Source organism: Silene latifolia, chromosome 9 (assembly GCF_048544455.1).
Source record: "Silene latifolia isolate original U9 population chromosome 9, ASM4854445v1, whole genome shotgun sequence".
NCBI classification, from domain to species: domain Eukaryota; kingdom Viridiplantae; phylum Streptophyta; class Magnoliopsida; order Caryophyllales; family Caryophyllaceae; genus Silene; species Silene latifolia.
Genome location: NC_133534.1, coordinates 12,390,795 through 12,412,484, shown reverse-complemented (window position 1 = coordinate 12,412,484; position 21,690 = coordinate 12,390,795). Strand labels below are relative to the sequence as shown.

Sequence of the window (21,690 nt, the reverse complement as noted above, 5' to 3'; positions counted from 1 at the left end):
ATAAAAAGTTTTTACATGGTTTAAACTATTTTTAAACGTTTCGAAATTATCAAAATAAATACTTTACTTCAAAATATAATAAAATTATATTTCTTTGAATTATTATTACTTCAAATACATTAATATCATATTTTACTTGATTAATAAATTACTTCCGCAATATATTAACGGTCCGAAATTACGGGGTGTTACAATCACCCCTCCTTTTAAAAAGTTTCGTCTTCAAAACTTAGAAGGAGAAATTATAGTATACAACATCTTAATAATATAATGATAAGAAAAATATAGGTATCTTTTCAATGAAACGGTGATACTCTTGTTGATCAGACAAGAACATCCACATTCATATCAAGATATAAAAATATTTCTACACCAATAAATGAGAAAACCCATTATTGGGACGTCTCCAACAACGAGATTTAACATTCACTAATGTTAAAACCATTGAAAATCATAAAATCATTTTCAAACTTTTAGTTTAAAGTTCTCTAATAAGAATAATATCTTTACTAATTATGATTAAACACGGCTTAGTAACTCGGAAAAAGAGTAAGAAAAGGAATACCTTACGAGAATAATTCAGGATATTTAGCTAACATAGAAGCTTCAGTCTCCCAAGTCTCTTCTTCGACATTTCCACAACGCCAAAGAACACGGACTAGAGGTACAACTTTGCTCCTAAGTTGCTTGTTGGCTTTTTCAAGAATCCGAATTGGCCTTTCTTCAACCGCCAAGTTAGGCTCCAATTCAAGAATCTCTTCTTGGATGATATGGCTAGGGTCACTAATGTACTTCCTCAATTGAGAAACATGGAAGACATTGTGAACCTTGCTTAGATTTGGGGGCAATTCTAAACGGTAAGCAGCAGGACCAATCTTTTCAATCACCCGGAAAGGTCCAATATATTTAGGACTCAGCTTCCCTTTAATGCCAAACCGTTTCACCCCTTTCATAGGTGACACTTTAAGGAATACTTGATCATCAACCTCAAAGGAAAGTGGTCGACGACGGACATCAGCATATGATTTTTGACGGTCCTGAGCGGCCTTCATCCGCTCCCGAATGATCTTAACTTGTTCAATGGACTCGGTCACCAAATCAGGTCCTAACATTGGAACATTTTGGGTTTGATCCCAACAGACTTGAGTACGGCATTTTCTACCGTACAGAGCTTCATATGGTGCCATTTTAATGGAGGCTTGATAGCTATTGTTGTAAGAGAATTCAACCAGAGGTAAACATTTCTCCCAAGAAGTTTGGAAATCTAAAGCACATGCACGAAGAAGATCCTCTAAAGTTTGAATTGTTCTCTCAGTCTGACCATCAGTGGCGGCGTGAAAAGCAGTGCTCATTAATAGTTTACTACCCAAGGCCTCCTGTAATGCAGTCCAGAAACGAGAACAAAATCGAGGATCCCGATCTGAAACTATATCTTTAGGAACCCCATGATAGCGCACTATCTCATCCACATAGACACGAGCTAGAACTTCTAAACTCCAGGTTTCTTTGATAGGAATAAACCGAGCACACTTAGTCAATCGGTCCACAATCACCCAAACAACATTCTTCCCTGTGGAAGTCCTGGGTAAAGCCATTACGAAATCCATGGAAATAGACTCCCATTTCCAAAGAGGAACATCCAAGGGTTGAAGCAAACCCCCGGGCTTTTGATGCTCTACCTTTACTTTCTGGCAGGTGAGGCATTTACTGACATACTCCATAACTTCAATCTTCATCCTAGGCCACCAGAATTGCAATCTCAAATCTTTGTACATTTTGGTACCTCCCGGATGAATGGAGTAAGGAGAGAGGTGTGCTTCATCAAGAATTCTTTTTCTCAAATCGGCTGCACTCGGAACATAAATTCTACCATGATAACGAAGATACCCATCATCATCAATCTTACAATCCTTAGCTTGCCCAAGTTGAATTTTAGCTTGAATGGATTTGAAAGTAGGATCATCAGGAAGACAAGCACGGATCTCACGGTAGAAGTCAGGTTCGGCTGACATGGCATCAAGATGATGAGAGCCCCTTTTTACAAGGCTTACTCCTAATTTTTGAAGTTCTAAAGCAAGTTCAAGAGGTAATTCCTGAAAAGAATTCAAAGAATGACAGGATTTTCTGCTAAGAGCATCAGCCACCACATTAGCTTTTCTTTCGTGATAAATTAGATCGGCATCATAGTCATTCACCAATTCTAACCATCTTCTTTGTCTCATGTTCAGCTCTTTTTGGGTAAAGAGATATTTCAGGCTTTTGGTGGTCGAGGTAGATGTTGCAATGGACTCCAATAAGGTAGTGTCTCCAAATCTTTAAAGCATGCACCACCGCAGCTAATTCAAGATCATGAGTCGGGTAGTTAACTTCATGAACTCTAAGCTGTCGAGAGGCATACGCAATAACTTTCCCTTTTTGCATCAAGACACAACCTATACCATGCTTAGAAGCATCGCAGTAAACATCAAAGTCCACTCCTTCTTCAGGTAAGGTCAACACCGGAGCGGTAGTCAACCTCTTTTTCAATTCCTGGAAGGCATTTTCACACTCTTCAAACCACACAAATTTAGACTCTTTCTTCAGCAACTGAGTCATCGGACTAGCAATCTTTGAAAAATCCTTCACAAATCGCCGATAGTAACCCGCCAAGCCAAGGAAACTACGGATTTCAGAAACATTGGTCGGACTTTTCCAATCAACAACGGCTTCAATTTTGGCAGGATCTACCATAACGCCCTCTTTAGAAATGACATGCCCAAGGAAGGTCACTTTAGATAACCAGAATTCACATTTAGAGAATTTAGCATACCATTTTTCACGGCGCAAAATCTCTTAAATAGCACGAAGGTGTTTGGCATGTTCTTCTTCAGATTTAGAATAGATCAAGATGTCATCAATGAACACTACAACGCATTTGTCGAGGTGTTCTCTGAAAGTACGGTTTATCTGATCCATGAATACTGCTGGAGCATTGGTCAAACCGAATGGCATCACCATAAACTCGAAATGACCATATCTCGTACTGAAGGCGGTTTTAAGAATATCAGCTTCTCGGACTGGAATTTGATGATAGCCCGAACGAAGATCAATTTTAGAAAAAGTAGAAGCACTACGGAGTTGGTCGAAAAGATCATCAATTCTAGGAAGAGGATATTTATTCTTAATAGTAACCCGGTTAAGCTCACGATAATCTATGCATAATCGCATAGATCCATCCTTCTTTCTTACAAAGAGAACAGGAGCACCCCAAGGTGAAGAGCTAGGTCGGATAAAACCTTTGACAATCAAATCATCCAGCTGAGTCTTCAGCTCTTTCATTTCAGACGGTGCCAGCCTATAAGGAGCTTTAGCAATAGGGCCGGTATCAGGAATAAGATCAATAGTAAATTCAACTTCCCTTTCAAGGAGGAATTCCCGGTAGCTCATCAGGAAAAACATCGGGAAATTAACATACTACAGGGAATGTTCTCTTTAGGAGGCAGAGAGGAAGAATCAGAAGGAGTCACCATACACAAGAAGGCTTGATGACCCTTTTTCATCACATTGACAAACTTCATAGCAGAAATTAATTTCGTACTGGTTTGTCTTTTAACCATTTGATAAGACACACGGTGACCTGAAGGGCTTGTAAGAATTATTTTCTGATCTCGACATTCAAATCGAGCATGATAAGTATGTAACCAATCCATGCCCAAAATGACATCAAATTCTTCAAGCGGAAATTGGAAAAGATTTGCTGGAAATATAGATCTCGTAATAGAAATAGGGACTTCAGGATAGATTTTAGAACAGGAAAAGACATCACCAGAGGGTAAGGATATAGATGTGCTTTCTTCTTGTGATGATTCAAGTGATAATTTATCGGAGAGTTTTATTGAAATAAAAGATAAAGAGGCACCCATATCAAATAGTACCAAACAAGGAACATCAAAAATAGAAAATGTACCAGTAATGATATCAGGATGTGCCTCAGCTTCTGCTCGGCTCATGACAAAAATCCGGCCCTTCGGCCTCACTGGCCTCACTGGGGCGGCAGGAGTAGTAGGAGTCGTCACCTTCTTCTCCGGGCAAACATTGGCCCTGTGGCCCGATTTTTTGCATGAAAAGCATATAATAGGATCAACGAAGCATTTACCAGGATGTGCTGGTTTCTTACAGTTATAGCACATTCGGTCTTTAGTACCTTTATTGTCGTTAAGAGCTGAAGATTGACCACCCCGGTTAGCTTGCACAGTAGAAACAAATCTCCTCTTGTTTGGGTCAGAGGGAGAAGAGGTGAACCTAGGTGAAGGAGTAAAGGGCCTAGAAGATGGATATAAAGGCCTCTTGCCAAGATTAGAACTGGTTGCACGAGCTTCATTTTAAATGTCTTTCAGGGAATTTTCAGCCCATAAAGCATCGTTGTAAATTGAAACAAAGCTAGTGGAGTCTCGGCGAACGATGCTTTTGATTTTAGGAGAGAGCTTTTCAAGATAAAAGAAGGCTTTTTCATTGTCATCCTTCACCAATCTAGTTGCATAATGAGCCAACTCGTTGAATTTATCAGTGAAGGTCTGAACAGGAAGGCTTCCTTGCTTTAATTCCATGAATCCTTTCAACTTCTGCTGCTTAAGTTCTTGCGGATAGAATCGGGCCTCCACTAATTCCTTGAAACGTTCCCAGTCAAATCCTGGTACAGATGAAACGGTAGGCCCAGTCATGGACCACCATCGATCTGCTTCTCGTACTAGGAAGTGAGATGCCAGCTTCACCTTATGTTCCACCTTAACATCATACAACGTGAAGCTTTTCTCTAACTCCCGAAACCACCCTGTAAGAGCAACTGGATCAATCTCTCCACCATAAGTGGGAGTGTTGATTCGGGTTAATTGATTAGCCACCCAAGTATAGGTGCCTGGAGTACCCTCAGGAGGCGGAGGAGGAGGAGCTTGTTGATTCTGCTGATTTTGTTGGTTTTGGAGAATTTGAGTAAGAACTAGTAAAAGAGCATCATCAATTCTTCTTGGCGGAGCCATCTTACAAAAGAGAAAATTAATTAGTACCTAACAATTAGCAATCACAAACATCCTACCACATAAAATCCTAAATCTACCCATCCTACCCATCTCTCTAGTTTATTATTTAAAGGTCAAGTGATTTTAAGTGGGGTGCACAAACGTGCGTCGGGAGCAACAAGCTCTGATACCAACTGTGACACCCTCATAATTAGCGTTAAATAAACCCGTAAAATCTACAGAAAAACTGACAGGATATGTTTGTAATTGGTTCAACTAGACAAAACCTGTAATTTTTAAAACTTTCCTAAACCATTCACAAACAATTCCGAGAGAAGAGTGTCAAAACCTGCAAAAGCTAACAACTAATTTACATGCCATAGCTAACGATAAGAAAATATAATGATACAAACCAAAATCAAAGAGGGAGACATATGTCCCTTCAAAATATATACACAACCAAAAGTTAAAAGGTTTCTACAAAAACTAGCCAAACAAGGTCCAAGGTCCTTTTGCTCACTAGCTCGTCTGTATACCCCATCTAATCATCTTCAACCTGTCAATCGCATTTAATACAAACACGAAAGCCACAATTCAGTGGGGAGTAACTTCGAGTCCTCCCAGCCACGAAACGTCATATTTAATGTAACATGTAAACAATATGATAAACAATTTAATTATCAAGTATTCTAACCTATGACCCCTAAACTGACCAAATTAAACTATCATGTGAAACATATTACAAATAGTAATCCAAACTTTATCAATTGTAACCGGCTTACATCTCACCTATTACAATTCATAAAATCACCATACAAGAAAGGGCAATATATCAAAGACAGGCATAAGTTCTTAGCACCGTCAATAGACACTCTGTAACTCGAGTCTATACCACGAGGTAGGGAAGGTAATCAAACCGGTATCTTGGCTCAGAGGTTCTATCAAATCATGGCCAAGACACAACACAACCCTAGCCTAAAATCTGCGCAGACCTAGACATGCGGATACACATCACCGCACCCAAGACCCACAATTTTTCTAAAACAAAGTGAGTACCCTAAGGAGTCCACCAAAGGGTTGGCTAGTACTTAAGCTGACCACTTACTATCAAAATAAGTAACGAGGTCATGCCCCAACTTAGATATAAACCCACCAAGTCAGGAACACAAAGGCTATTAAGCAGTGAACATATACTCGTCAGAGACTATAAAGACCTATCTATGACAAACACAACAACCTGCAAGAAGTATTCAATACCAATTCTAGCAATATTAACAATATTAAAGGCTTCAGGGAATCTAGGGCCGTTTCTACAATATAAGAAACTATTAAATTCAACCAACTATACATGTGAACTAAAAGCTTGATAAATGGCCTAAAACAAGAAAAAGGCCGATTATCCAATTCATATAAAATTTCATCCAACCGAATTTTTACCCGCAACCCCCACTGCGACAGTGCGGTTAAATTGCGGTGACCAATCACTCAATTAACTGACATCGAATCAGTCAAAGGGACTAAGGCTCAGTTTTCGGCACAATCATCAAAACATTACAATTATCGCTATAAAATTCATTTTGAGCCTAATCATTACAATTTCATTTTATAATCTACCCTAACATGTGCAACTACCAATATAAACATAATTTTTACCATTAACATAATTTTTACTACTAATATGATTCAATTCAAAAGTGTACTCATATGTAACTTATACTAACTATAACATTAATGAACCCGAAATGATAAATATTGCATGAAAACCGCGAAACAAGCAACGGGCTGACCCGGGCCAGCCATGGGCCTGCCGTGGGCTCGCACGGGCTGCCGGCTCGCCGCCGCCACCCCCACTCCTCCATTTTTCCGTTTTTGTTCATTTTAACTCCGTTTTAAGCATTACTTAATCGTTCCCATTCTATTTCTATACTATTATGAGAATTTAAATTAACAAAAGACATGCATGCAACCCATTTTATCATGTGAAAATTAACTACTCAAACAAAAATCACAAAAACATACAAAAAGCAAGGAATGTGACGATTATTCGTCGAGTAACTCGAAATATGTTACCTTAAGCTAGAAAATGACCAATTAGAACCTTGAATACCAAACCCTAACACGCAACTAACCACTATCTTCAACAATATACGAGTCCCCAAACTCGTCTTCCAATTCTTCACCTAAATAAACAATAAAAACACAATAATAAGTATAAAAAACCGAAATTTGCCCAAAATCGTCTTAAAACAACTTAATGAAAACTGAAATTAAAACATACTAGGTTGTAGATCTCGAAGAGAGGATTCCGGAAATATAAATTATGCGAAAATCCGACAAGAAACGAATAAATTATGATGAATTTAGCTTGGATTAAGATGAAAATGGTGGTTTTTGGTAGAAGGTTCAAGAGAATGAAGAAGGAAAAGAAAAATCAGAAAAAGGAAGGGGAAAGGAGGTGCCGCGGGAAAAGGAAAGGAAAAAAGGAAGGGAGCGGGTTTTAGTCGGGATTTTACGAGTCGGTTTTGGCTCGTTTCGATAATAATTAGAACCGTTTGTCAAATGCAAATTCCGACAAGACCAAAGTTCTTAAACACGAGATTACAAGAAAATTGAGTATTCATATGACCCATTTCCAAAATCGTTTGCCCAATTTTCAATAGAGTTGTCATTTTTCCCCGATATGCCCTTATTTCGAAATAAAAAGTTTTTACATGGTTTAAACTATTTTTAAACGTTTCGAAACTATCAAAATAAATACTTTACTTCAAAATATAATAAAATTATATTTCTTTGAATTATTATTACTTCAAATACATTAATATCAAATTTTACTTGATTAATAAATTACTTCCGCAATATATTAACGGTCCGAAATTACGGGGTGTTACACGGGGTAAGCTAATGTTGAGCGAGCATGGCAGCCAGACTCAGTGACGTCTCCCACTCGAGGTACTGCAAGTCACGTGGCCAGGTGGGGAAAAGGCGATGGGCAAGAATGGTGGCTATGCCACCGCAGGCAATGGTTCCCGCCTCCTTCTTCCCCTGGCCGTGGAGGTACTGGGCGGTGAGGTAGGCAATGTTGAAGGTAAAAGGACCTTCACAGTCGACGTTCAGAAAACCGCCCAGGATGGAGAGTTCGGTGTTGGTAGTGTTGTTCGGCTCCTTTCGGCCGAAAATAGAGCTCCCCATCGTCTAAGAAAACAACGAACGGGGGATGGTGGACTGGTGGAGCTTACGCTCCCGGAAACGGTGTCCGGGCCGGCACCGCCAAACCTCGACGATAAACCTTCCTCGAGTCCGACGTCACACCCGAGGAGGTAAGGTCAAGTAACCTACCAAACTCCGCTAGAGGCATCGGAAAAGTCCTAAGTTAAACAACCGGAAGGAGACGACAAACGTCGGGGTCGATCGTATGCCCTTGAGGAGAAGGTAAAAGAGCTGAGAAACTCAAGGCTCAGCTCTAAGAAGGTACGGCCCCTCATGGTAATGAGGTCAGGCATCCCCGTGCCCCGTAGTAAAGTACAGACTGACTCGTAAATACCGAGTTTCTCTAATCCCGATTTATCCAAAAATCGGGAAGGCACATGTACACACTTGACCAAGCTAAAGAATTTCGTACGATGGAAAGCGTTGACGAATAATACCTGTTGGTAGTCTAGGTGGGAGTCGAGGGAAGTGTCCCCTCGGACTGTAACTGTCTCAGAAGTAGACGGAGCGGCAGCTGAAGTAGAAGCCGAAGCAGCAGCTGTGGAAGTGCTAGGAGCGGGAGTAGAGGCAACAGGAGCTGGCGTAGCTCAAGACTGCCTACGACCCCGGCCTCGGTCTCTGGAGCGCAAGGCAGCGACCCGCTCTCGGACTGTGTAAGGAACCAAAGCAGCTCTGAAGGCAGCTGCAACCGCAGGTGAGTCCGCCATAGGTGCAGAAGTAGAGGCTGGTGTACATGTAGTGGCTGCTGGGGCCACCACTGAAGAGGAACTAGCAGCAGTGCTAGCTGTGGTGGTGACCGTAGTGGAAGTGGCAGCCTGAACTGGGCTTCCAGCTGAGCTAGCTGGAGCAAAGACCGTCCCTGCAGCTGAAACAAGGAAAACTGGGGCTGCAGTGGTGACTAAGGTGGAGGTAGTGGCAACAGCAGGGGCCACTGACTCACTCAAGAACGGACTGGAGGTGGTACTGGTAGTAGGCAAAGTACTAGACTCCATCCTGTGGCAAGGAAAAGGGCATGATAAGAAAATAGCTGCTAACCGTGGCTAAAACAACACGTAAAACCAGCATGTGACAGCATGTGAATGCCCTATCAGTCGAAAAATTCGACTTTACTGCAAATAATTCCCAATGATCCTCAAAAATTTCGAAATTCAGCATGTAAGCAGCAGTAGGGGACGGGATAGCAGTAAACACTGATTGAAGTTAAGTAAAGCATGAAAGCATATGAACCCGTCTGACAGTCAAAAAAATTCGACTTAAACAACCCTAATCGCAGTTTATGTGCAAAGGTTCAGTGAAAACATGGCTAAGCATCGATGGGAGTGCGATTTCAGTTAACAACCAGCAGCAAAATCGCAACAAAGATGCTAACAAGGCAACATACAGCAGCAATAACCCAAGTGACAGTCGAAAAACTCGACTGTTCTGAACCAAACCACAAAAATCAGGTGAATTTCGAATTAAGCATGCAAGACAGCGAGGAAGGGGAATTATGATCATCAAGTAAGCTAAGCAAGGGTAATAAACACAGACAAGTCGAAAAGAATTCGACTAAACATGGATATTCAAACCCTAAATCGATTTTTCTCATAAAATTCCAATTAATCGAAATCAAAAAACAAAGAAGGTGAAGGAAATGCTTACTTGATGAGATTGATCCTACAATTGCAATTAATCCTCAAATAAACAAGCAACAATGGCGGATTTTCAGTCGAAAAACCCGAAAACCCTTTTAAAACCGCGAAAATGAACACAAATAAGGGTGAATTTAAGGGTCTTTTGAAGATCAATATGCAAACAATGAAATGTAGGAGGCGGGTTTGGTGATTTGGGCAAGAAAATGGGGATTTGGGGGAGTTTAAATCGCAATTAGGGTTTTGTTAGACGAAAAATGGGATGAAATGAAAGTTAGAACAAAAACATAAGAGTTTAAGGCGAAAAACTCCCTGTACACTGTTCATTTCACTCGATCGAGTGGTTTTAAACCGCTCGATCGAGCACTTTTGTGGTCCAGCTGCTTGGTCGAGTAAAATTTTACTCGATCGACCAATCCCTCATTTTGCTTTACTCGATCGACTTGTAAAACTGCTCGATCGACCATATGTTTACTCGATCGAGTACAAAAAGTACTCGATCGAGCTCTTTTCTCGTGTAAACTCTTTAATTTTCGTCATTTCCTCCTCGGGATGCGTGAAACTTCCCCAAACCTGCATAAAAAACACATCCAAAAATTTCCCAAAATACCAAATACGCAAAAGCACAGTCTATAGTCTTACGTTTATGCTAAAAACTGTCTAAAAATAATTGTCCTAATTAAAAACGCAATAAAATAAATTCAAAGGAAAATAAAAAATTATCTATTACAAAGTGTTACACGGGCCATTTCCCCGTTTAATTCCCATCAAATTTCAGTAGCCCCTTGGTGGGCTTCTGACTGGAGGACGTCACCTCAGCAACATTGACTGTCCTCTTCAACTTCCATGAGCATGAGTAATCACTTGAAACGGTAGGAGGGGAGTAGTTCACATCCACATAAGCGTGAACCTTCCTCGTCCTTGCTCCTTTATCACCAGCTTTAGCGTCAACATCTCCAGTTTGATTGATAATGATTGCACCATGTCCTTTGACAACTCCTTTGCTTTCATCTGTACCTACAGCAAGGAAAACAGACGAACTTTCCTCCTTATTGCTCTCAGTCTGAGGCGGAGGGTTAACAATAGCAGCACATTTCTCCAAATTTTCATCTGGAGTGTCAATAATAGGAACAATAGAAGAGAGGGCATTGCAAGGCTGAGCTTGCATGGGAGCCCTCCGGGACTTAGACTGATGGAAAATCAGCTCTTTATCCCCTACCTGAAAGGTCAAAGTCTTACCCCCGACGTCTATTACTGCACGGGCAGTAGATAAAAATGGTCTCCCTAAAATAATAGGTGTGTGTGCATCTTCGGGGATTTCCAAGACAAAAAATCTACGGGAATAAATAATTTCCCGATCTGAACAGGTACGTCTTCTACTACACCTAGTGGCCGTGATAAACTACGGTCGGCATCTGAACAGTCATGTTGGTGCAACTCAGCTTTGTCAAACCGAGTCTCTTAGCCAGAGACAAAGGTAATTAGACACTTACGCTAGCGCCTAAATCGCATAGCGCGTTATCAACCAAATGCATGCCGATATGACAAGGGATCGAAAAACTACCCGGGTCTGACTGCTTAGGAGGTAACTTATTTTGAAATAGGGCTGACCCTACCTCAGTCAAAGCTACGGTCTCACTGTCATTAATATTCCTCTTACGACTCAAAATTTCTTTCATAAATTTTAAATAAGAGGGTACCTTTGTCAAAGAACTCGAAAAGGCACAAAGACTTCCAAGCTTTTCAGAAGTTCGACAAATTTGCCGAATTGTTGATTAGCTTTCGTGTTTTGCAGCTTCCTCGGGAAAGGAACCGTGATAGGTATCTCGAGTCCTTTGTTTCTCTCTTCCAAAGTGTCTTCCGGAGCAAGTTCAGTATCCTTTGGACGCTTCTTACCTCTCGAACGAGGTCTTTCCGGTGATATATCGCTTACACGAGCACTAACAGGCTCTCGAATAAGCTTCCCGTCATCAATAGTACTCGATCGACTCATTTGCTCACTCGATCGAGCAGTTCCTTCATCAATGTCAGTCGATCGAGTAAAATTTCCACTCGATCGACCAACTCCACTTTCTGCTTCACTCGATCGAGTAGATAAACTACTCGATCGACAAACCTGTTCTTCCTGTTCACTCGAACGAGTGGAAAAACCACTCGATCGAGGACTTTCATCTTCAGTTCTACTCGATCGAACACCAGATTTCAGTCGATCGAGTAATTCCTTTGTCGTTAGCCCTTTTCTCTTAACAACAACACTGCCTCACCACGATTCTGACTTCCTGGATCGATTTACATTTTCTGGTCCCTCATAAGAAAGACCTCTTCTCAATTCTATCAGATGTACCGTCTCATTTGGATTCTTCTCATTTTGAGTCAGTAAATGACCCTGCTGATACGTGCATTTTATATAGTCTTTTTAGCCTATTTTATGCACGTACTTCTATGCTTTTATCGTGGTTTTATGCTACGAAATGCCCCGAATATGCTACTTTGGGTTATTTTGTCTTATTTACAGAATGGACCAGAAAAGCAAAAAATCAAGTCATTTACCGTCCGTTTAGCATGCATTTGGAGGAAGAGACGATTTGGAGCGGAGAATATTGCTGTCTTGCGATGCGTGAAGGTGTTTCGGGCGCTAAAAGGACAAGTTAAGGCCAAATTAACGAGAATTATAAGTCAAGTTGAAGTCAAGTTTCACTTGATCGAGTGATTTATTACTCGATCGAGTGGTTCTAGGTGCAATAATTACTCGATCGAGCTATTTGCTAAGTTGATCGACCAGTTCCTTTATAGCCTTACTCGATCGAGCACTATTCTAGGTCGATCGAGCTGTTTCTGAGTCAAGTTCACTCGATCGAGTGATTTAAGTGGTCGATCGAGTGGCTATCTTTGACGGCCGGGCTTTTTAGTTATTTTCCGTCATTAGGTTTAATCCTACTCCTATTTTTTTATAAATAGGAGTTAGGGATGTCATTTGTAATCATCCAAGGATCACGTTGCTCTTCTCTTTTCTCTATACACTGTTACTTTTATTCCTGTTCATTTCCAGATCTCTTTAATTCAAGAATTCTTTCTTCTTTTCTCTCTTTTTATTTAATGTTTATTATTCCCTCTCCCTTTTTATTTATTGTTCTTATTAATTCCATGTCTAGCTAATTTCCCTTAGTATGTTAGGATTAGGGAAGCCGTGGTAGCAATGCTTTAACTGTATTAAATAGATTAGCCCTGCGATAAGAATTGTATTAGGCAATTTAACTGTTATCCGGTCGAATGAATGCATGCAGGAGACCAATAAACTTAGTCAACCCCGACCTAGATCGAAAGATTGGAAGGGAAGGCTTACTTAATTACAATAGGGTATTGCAGTGAGGGCAAAAGTTAAGCTGTTTACACTCTAGGGCGGTTTAAGGACCGAAAGGTGACGACCGTAGCTCTTCTTATCAATAGTCTAATCGCCTTAATATTCCCGATAGTAAGATCTGATAGCTGCCACGGTGGACCGACTCCTAGCATACTCCCTTTTCTCTTGCTGTTAATTCTCTTATTCATTTCCCTCGCTTAGTCTCTAGTTAGTTAAATCAATTCAAAACCCCTATTTCTGTGACACCCTAGACAGACCAACTAGACATATAAATAGCAACTTTGCCTCCCTGTGGAGATCGACCCTACTTGCCGCTGACTTCTGTTAGCAGTAATCTAGGTATTTTATTTTTGGTGTAGAAACGACCGCATCAAATTTTGTTTATGCACGTATTTCTATGCTTTTAACGTGGTTTTATGCTACGAAATGCCCCGAATATGCTACTTTGGGTTATTTTGTCTTATTTACAGGAATGGACCAGAAAGCAGCGAAATCAAGTCATTTACCGTCCGTTTAGCATGCATTTGGAGGAAGAGACGATTTGGAGCGGAGAATATTGCTGTCTTGGGATGCGTGAAGGTGTTTCGGGCGCTAAAAGGACAAGTTAAGGCCAAATTAACGAGAATTATAAGCTGCTGAAGTCAAGTTTCACTTGATCGAGTGATTTATTACTCGATCGAGTGGTTCTAGGTGCAATAATTAGTCGATCGAGCTATTTGCTAAGTCGATCGACCAGTTCCTTTATAGCCTTACTCGATCGAGCACTATTCTAGGTCGATCGAGCTGTTTCTGAGTCAAGTTCACTCGATCGAGTGATTTAAGTGGTCGATCGAGTGGGTATGCCAACGGGCTGGGCTTTTTAGTTATTTTCCGTCATTAGGTTTAATCCTACTCCTATTTTTTTATAAATAGGAGTTAGGGATGTCATTTGTAATCATCCAAGGATCACGTTGCTCTTCTCTTTTCTCTATACACTGTTACTTTTATTCCTGTTCATTTCCGGATCTCTTTAATTCAGTAATTCTTTCTTCTTTTCTCTCTTTTTATTTAATGTTTATTATTCCCTCTCCCTTTTTATTTATTGTTCTTATTAATTCCATGTCTAGCTAATTTCCCTTAGTATGTTAGGATTAGGGAAGCCGTGGTAGCAATGCTTTAACTGTATTAAATAGATTAGCCCTGCGATAAGAATTGTATTAGGCAATTTAACTGTTCTCCGGTCGAATGAATGCATGCAGGAGACCAATAAACTTAGTCAACCCCGACCTAGATCGAAAGATTGGAAGGGAAGGCTTACTTAATTACAATAGGGTATTGCAGTGAGGGCGAAAGTTAAGCTGTTTACACTCTAGGGCGGTTTAAGGACCGAAAGGTGACGACCGTAGCTCTTCTTATCAATAGTCTAATCGCCTTAATATTCCCGATAGTAAGATCTGATAGCTGCCACGGTGGACCGACTCCTAGCATACTCCCTTTTCTCTTGCTGTTAATTCTCTTATTCATTTCCCACGCTTAGTCTCTAGTTAGTTAAATCAATTCAAAACCCCTATTTCTGTGACACCCTAGACAGACCAACTAGACAGATAAATAGCAACTAAGCCTCCCTGTGGAGATCGACCCTACTTGTCGCTGACTTCGTTAGCAGTAATCTAGGTATTTTATTTTTGGTGTAGAAACGACCGCATCAAAATTTGGCGCCGTTGCCGGGGAGGCGACGCTTTTTATCTGTTTCATTTTGTTGTCCTTTCGCCTCAAGGGAAGACTAAGTACCTTGAGGCTGTTCTTATCTTTTTCTTTAGTGCTGTTTTGATAGGCTCACAGGTTTATTAGACAGGCTACTGAGGGAGATTATCGAAGGGAAGGCTTGAGTACCTTCGTTCCCTCTTGCCAAGATGACATCTGTCTCCCGACTAATTGCTCAGTTCGAAGCCCAAGCTGAGAAACCTGCTAGTTGGGAAAGGAAGAAGTCTTGGGGATGTGGTCCTGCTAAGCACAATGCAGCCGTAGTTGTGCCGCCACATCTACCCCATCAATGGCCACCGCAACAAGATCCTCGTGATGTACAGAAAAAAGAAATCACGGAGCTGAGATCCTTAGTTCTGGAATTTGGTAGACATATGGGTGCTCAAGTCACCGAAATTGCTGAGTTGCGATCAAATTGCTCGGTTATCACTTTGGGTTGGTTGCTCGGCAACCAAAAGAGGTGTGCTTGACCAAGAGCGGTTTTTCCCATGAAGAACCCGCGTTGCCCAATGCTGAAAATGATTTCTATATTTCGGATGACGAAATTCTATCGTATTTCCAGAGTGTATGCAAGGATGTCACACAGACAGAAGAAAAGTCCTCGATCGAGTAATATTTCTTATCGATCGAGTGACATGCATGAGGGAAGTGCTCGATCGAGTGATTTTGTTACTCGATCGAGTGAGATGCGGGAGGAAGTTGGTCGATCGAGTGAGTATTTTGCTCGATCGACTGATTTGGCCATTGGGAGCTTTAATTCGTCACTTGGGTTCATTTTGGATGACGAGTTTGACGATGATGAAAGTTACGGTGAACCTCCCCTATTCACAGCCGAGTCGGATACACTTGAAGCTGCGATCTACGGGATGGATTCCACTGAGGAGGTTGATGAAGAAGCAGCTGAGACGGTAATTGCTCCTAGCACGGAAGAGGTAATAAACTCTTTTACCTATGATTCCGTCATTGAGTGCGACCGATCTGAGGTAGTAAACTATAATTTTATTATTGTTTGTTCTAATAGTATTTTGCCTCGTTTGACTCGCGCTATTTCTTTTAAAGTTATACCTCCTCTCATGTGGTCGATTAATTTAAAGATTTTTCACCGTCCTCATCATTTCAAAACTGTTAATCTGAAATGGAGCCCCATCTTATTGACAATTGCTCCCGCGCTCCTTTATTTTGTGGATAAATTTAGGAGCTCACATAGGAAATTTGTTAGACTCAAACGGTTGTTTAATTTCATTTCCTATTTCTTGATTCCACTTTGGTGCTACTTATGCTGTTGTGTAGCACATGCGCAGCTATTTGACAGGTTGCTGCGCGCTTTGAGCTGTTTTGATTGCGATTAATTAGAGGGCTCGAAGAAAAAGAAGGTCGAGCTGGGACCTGACTGAAGCTAGCGCTACCCGGGAGGCAACCCGGCGATTTTATTTTGCATTTTTATTTACTTTCAGTTGTAATAAATGGTTTTATACCATAAACTTTCTCAGTATGCTTGTCTTGTTAGTTTGCGGGCTGTTTTTATTGCATTTTGCAGGAACACGCTGAGATCCGCTCGATCGAGTAGTTTTTCTACTCGATCGAGCACCTTTGCTGATGAATCCACTCGATCGAGTGAAGATGTTACTCGATCGACCACCTGCAGGATGAGAAACCACTCGATCGACCTAGTTACCTTTCGATCGAGCAGTTTTTGAACGCCCAGTTCACTCGATCAGCCACTATCCCTTGCTATCGAGTATTGTTGACTTGGATTAGCTTCCTGAGACGGTTTTCCGGGCCCTTAGCAACCTCCCATTTCATGGTCGGTTTGGGGAGGTCCCTTATTTTCGCGTATTTTGTGAGTTTTTCCGCTTTTACTCTTTTCCTCCTTTAGTTTGCATTTCCTTTCCATGTTTTGGTACAATGGGGGCATTGTACGGTTTGGTTTGGGGAGGTTATGCATCCATATCTGTGTCTGCATATTGTTTTTATTGCATTTCAGTAATCACGTTTAATTTTCTGCTTGCATTGTTATTTATTTCATAAAAATTTAAAATTCCATAAAAATTGAGAAAAAAATTGTTAAAAATTTCAAAAATTTCACGTTTATTTTAGCATATAGGTTGAGTCGGAACGGTGGATTTCCATGATGAAATTGCACTGCATTTGTCTTTCTGCTTAAGCCTTGCATTAAACTGTTATCTTTTAGCTTTGTCTTTTGCATAATTTACGAGTTAATGTTTAATTTAGCTGAACGAATAGACTTGACCTGAATTTTTGGCAACCTACTTACAATTTCTGAGTTTTAGAGCCTTATAAGCTGGTGTCATTTATGACCAGTTTCATGTAGGATTGTGAGTAGTTACTCCTTGCATAACATGTATCATCAATTTGCACGTATATGAAATTCAATTGCTTTTTGCCTTCATACATTCGGGTTAGTGGTTGGTGTCACATGCAGGGAGGTGCTTACAATTTCCCTTTCTTTCATTTTTACCCATAAACTCCACATTAGCCAAATTTGCCAGTTGACCCTTAACTACATCCCAAATTTAGCCTGCCTTGTCAAGCTAGTTTAGATTGTTCTGCGGTATACTGTTTATTGTATCAAATCTTGGCTCATATCATATTGATTTGGAGCTGGTAATTTATGAAGGAAAGGAGAATGATGAAAAAAGACGTGAAAAAGAAAAAAAAAAAGAAAAAAAATTCGAAGAAAAGAAAAAAGAATTCGAAAAAAAAAAGGAATGAAAAACGAAAAAATAGAAAAGAAAAAAAATGTTTGTTTGTTAGTCGGTTTCACTCCTATATTCTATCTTATATCATTTGAGGAGTATTTCTAGTTCGGTTTGGTGAGATTTTATGCCAAATGAAGGGCATGTGCTTTATTCATAATTGCTTAAGAATGGATATGTCTCATATGGTTTTGTTTAGGTACTAGCTTGATCACCTATACCTCCACATTCCCATAAATGTTTTGCCTTTTCTTACCCATTGCCTCACTTTGCCATATTTTTGTAAGCCCTCAGCTGTGACAGGACCTTGTTTGGTTGGAATGTGTGTACGGTAGCTAGAATTGTCTATCATATTAGTTGCATGCATGTTTATGTGGGTCGTAGTCTAGGTGAGCGACTATTTTTCTTTCTCTCTTATACATATATGCCTACCCTTTGCTTCATGAGAGAAGAGTGACCCGTGAGAGTCCGATTTTAAAGGTCTTGCAAGGTCGACGGTTCAGCTTAATTATAAACATCCTATAACTCGTTTGCATTTGACTGCTTAGCTATAAGTGTTAGTTTGCTTGCATTAAATTGGCTTAAGTGGGCATTTGTAGCTAGCTCTGAGTTATTTTTCCGTTCCATTAGCGTATAGTTTTGAGTTTACTCGGGGACGAGTAAAGGTTTGGTTTGGGGAGATTTGATACGTGCATTTTATATAGTCTTTTTAGCCTATTTTATGCACGTATTTCTATGCTTTTATCGTGGTTTTATGCTACGAAATGCCCCGAATATGCTACTTTGGGTTATTTTGTCTTATTTACGGAATGGACCGAAAGCAAATAAATCAAGTCATTTACCGTCCGTTTAGCATGCATTTGGAGGAAGAGACGATTTGGAGCGGAGAATATTGCTGTCTTGGGATGCGTGAAGGTGTTTCGGGCGCTAAAAGGACAAGTTAAGGCCAAATTAACGAGAATTATAAGTCTTTGAAGTCAAGTTTCACTTGATCGAGTGATTTATTACTCGATCGAGTGGTTCTAGGTGCAATAATTAGTCGATCGAGCTATTTGCTAAGTCGATCGACCAGTTCCTTTATAGCCTTACTCGATCGAGCACTATTCTAGGTCGATCGAGTGCTTCGAAAGTCAAGTTCACTCGATCGAGTGATTTAAGTGGTCGATCGAGTGGCTATCTTTGACGGGGCCGGGCTTTTTAGTTATTTTCCGTCATTAGGTTTAATCCTACTCCTATTTTTTTATAAATAGGAGTTAGGGATGTCATTTGTAATCATCCAAGGATCACGTTGCTCTTCTCTTTTCTCTATACACTTTGTTACTTTTATTCCCGTTCATTTCTCGGATCTCTTTAATTCAGTAATTCTTTCTTCTTTTCTCTCTTTTTATTTAATGTTTATTATTCCCTCTCCCTTTTTATTTATTGTTCTTATTAATTCCATGTCTAGCTAATTTCCCTTAGTATGTTAGGATTAGGGAAGCCGTGGTAGCAATGCTTTAACTGTATTAAATAGATTAGCCCTGCGATAAGAATTGTATTAGGCAATTTAACTGTTATCCGGTCGAATGAATGCATGCAGGAGACCAATAAACTTAGTCAACCCCGACCTAGATCGAAAGATTGGAAGGGAAGGCTTACTTAATTACAATAGGGTATTGCAGTGAGGGCGAAAGTTAAGCTGTTTACACTCTAGGGCGGTTTAAGGACCGAAAGGTGACGACCGTAGCTCTTCTTATCAATAGTCTAATCGCCTTAATATTCCCGATAGTAAGATCTGATAGCTGCCACGGTGGACCGACTCCTAGCATACTCCCTTTTCTCTTGCTGTTAATTCTCTTATTCATTTCCCACGCTTAGTCTCTAGTTAGTTAAATCAATTCAAAACCCCTATTTCTGTGACACCCTAGACAGACCAACTAGACAGATAAATAGCAACTAAGCCTCCCTGTGGAGATCGACCCTACTTGCCGCTGACTTCGTTAGCAGTAATCTAGGTATTTTATTTTTGGTGTAGAAACCCGCATCACCTGCTTTCTTTAGGATTGATTTACGGCCATTTGGGCAACTTGAGTTTCAAGTGCCTTAATAGACGCGTCCTTCTGTTGATCGCTCAGCTGAATCTGCTTTGTAAGAGCTTGCATCATAGACTTAAGCTCACCCATTTCACTCACCCCACCGGAAGATGATGCACCATGGTTAGGAGGATTAAAAGACGGAGGCTTCTGATAGCCTTGTTGATTCTTATGTGGAGGAATATACGGCTGCTATTGCTGGTTCAGAGGAGGAATAGAATTGAGCACATTTTGGCTTGTCCACCTCAAATTGGGATGGACATTTGGCTCATAATAAGTATTCGTCTGCCTGTAATGTTGAAAGGCAGCACATTGCTCAAAAGGACTGGGACAATTCTCAGAAACATGCCCCTCAGCTCCACATCTTCGACAGACGAAAGGACCGTCTCGACACAAAGATTCACCGATACATCCCTCCTTTGGAAGCTCCTCCCAACTCATATTTGTCAAATCTCGCAGTAAGAGCTTCTAGTGCAGCTACAGAAGAAGATTCAACAGCTCTTCTTTGATTGCCTCTGGAGTTCCCATATTCAGCCTTATGGGTGGCCAAATCATCAATGATCTTCCACCCTTTAGTCTCTCCCATGTTTTCAGCAAATCGGCCATTGGCAGCAGCATCCAAAATAGCTCTCTGATCGTCGTACAGCCCATTATAGAACTGATTGCAAAGACTCCACTTCTCAAACCCATGATGCGGAATGGTTCGCACCAGCTTCTTGAAACGGACCCATGCTTCATGAAAGTTCTCATCAGGCCCTTGTTTAAAGCTCGTGATCTAAGCTCTAATGACAATAGTCTTCGATGCAGAAAAATACTTCTTGTAAAATGCTAAAGCCAGCGAATTCCAGTCAGTTATACCATGAGCTTCCCGGTCCAAATCCCTGTACCACTCCCTTGCAGCATCTCGGAGTGAGAAAATAAACATGGTTTCTTTTATCTGATCCTGGGTCACGCCAGCAAGTGGAGGTATGGAGCAGCAATAATCGATAAAAGTCTCCATGTGCTTAGCTGCATCTTCATTTGCAGCTCCCCCAAATTGGTTTTTCTCAACCAGATTGATATAAGCTGGCTTCGGCTCGAATTTTCTCGCCTCCCCTGGTAATACAAACCCCTTATAGAGATTTGCGGCTGTCGGCTCAGAGTGACTGGCAATAGTTGCTTCTTCAGCCATTTCTAGAAAGTCTGGAGAAGTGACTGTCTCAACTGATGAATTGGAAACTGGAGATGAAGGTGGATTCTCCTCAAACAAAGCGTTCTCGTAATAACTAGACAGAGTACTCAGCTCTTCCTCTGTCGGCAATACTCTCTGTGATCGCCTCAACTCGCACAAGGATTTCTCAAGTTCAAGATTATAAGGCAATAATTCACCGCCCTGTGACCTGCGCATAAGAGGAAACTACAAACAAGATATAAGAATAGTCTAAGGAACGGATGTCCCTTAGACTGAAAAAGGACTAAAATAAAGCAACAAATAAATTAAACAATTGCCTCCCCGGCAACGGCGCCAAAATTTGACACGGCTATCGCAACCCTATCAAAGATAAAACCTAACGGTCTCAACTAAAATGTAGCAGAGGCAGTCGAGTATCGAATCCACAGGGAGGTAATGTAATTAACAGTTGCCTAATTCTGGTCCTAAAGTAACAATGGGGGGTTTTGTTGAATTGATTTCTAAACTACGAGATTTAAAGGGAAAATAAATAAAAACAAAAGCAATAAGGGCAGAAAAAAAATCGGTTTAAACTATCAAGAAGAGAGGGACATGTCGGGATTTCGGTTCACTACGGTAGTCCAATAACTCAGCTGTAAATGACTCAGACGAACTAATGTAAGACGGATGTTAAAAGGTCCTTTCGGTCCACTTTCTATCCTAAAATACCACTAACTAAACTTTCGTCCTCATTAGGGTAGTCTACTGTTCATAGCAGGCCTATTTAGTCCAATCTTTCGATCCAGGATTAATTT

At 40.7% G+C, this 21,690-nt stretch overlaps 1 non-coding gene across 1 annotated transcript; it reads left to right on the top strand.

The window, feature by feature from the left end:
• Positions 1-20,408: 20,408 nt before the first annotated feature.
• Positions 20,409-20,515, top strand: LOC141603633 (small nucleolar RNA R71). Its single transcript, XR_012525495.1, has one exon. It is a non-coding gene; the product is annotated as a small nucleolar RNA R71 (small nucleolar RNA).
• The last annotated feature ends 1,175 nt before the right edge of the window (positions 20,516-21,690 follow it).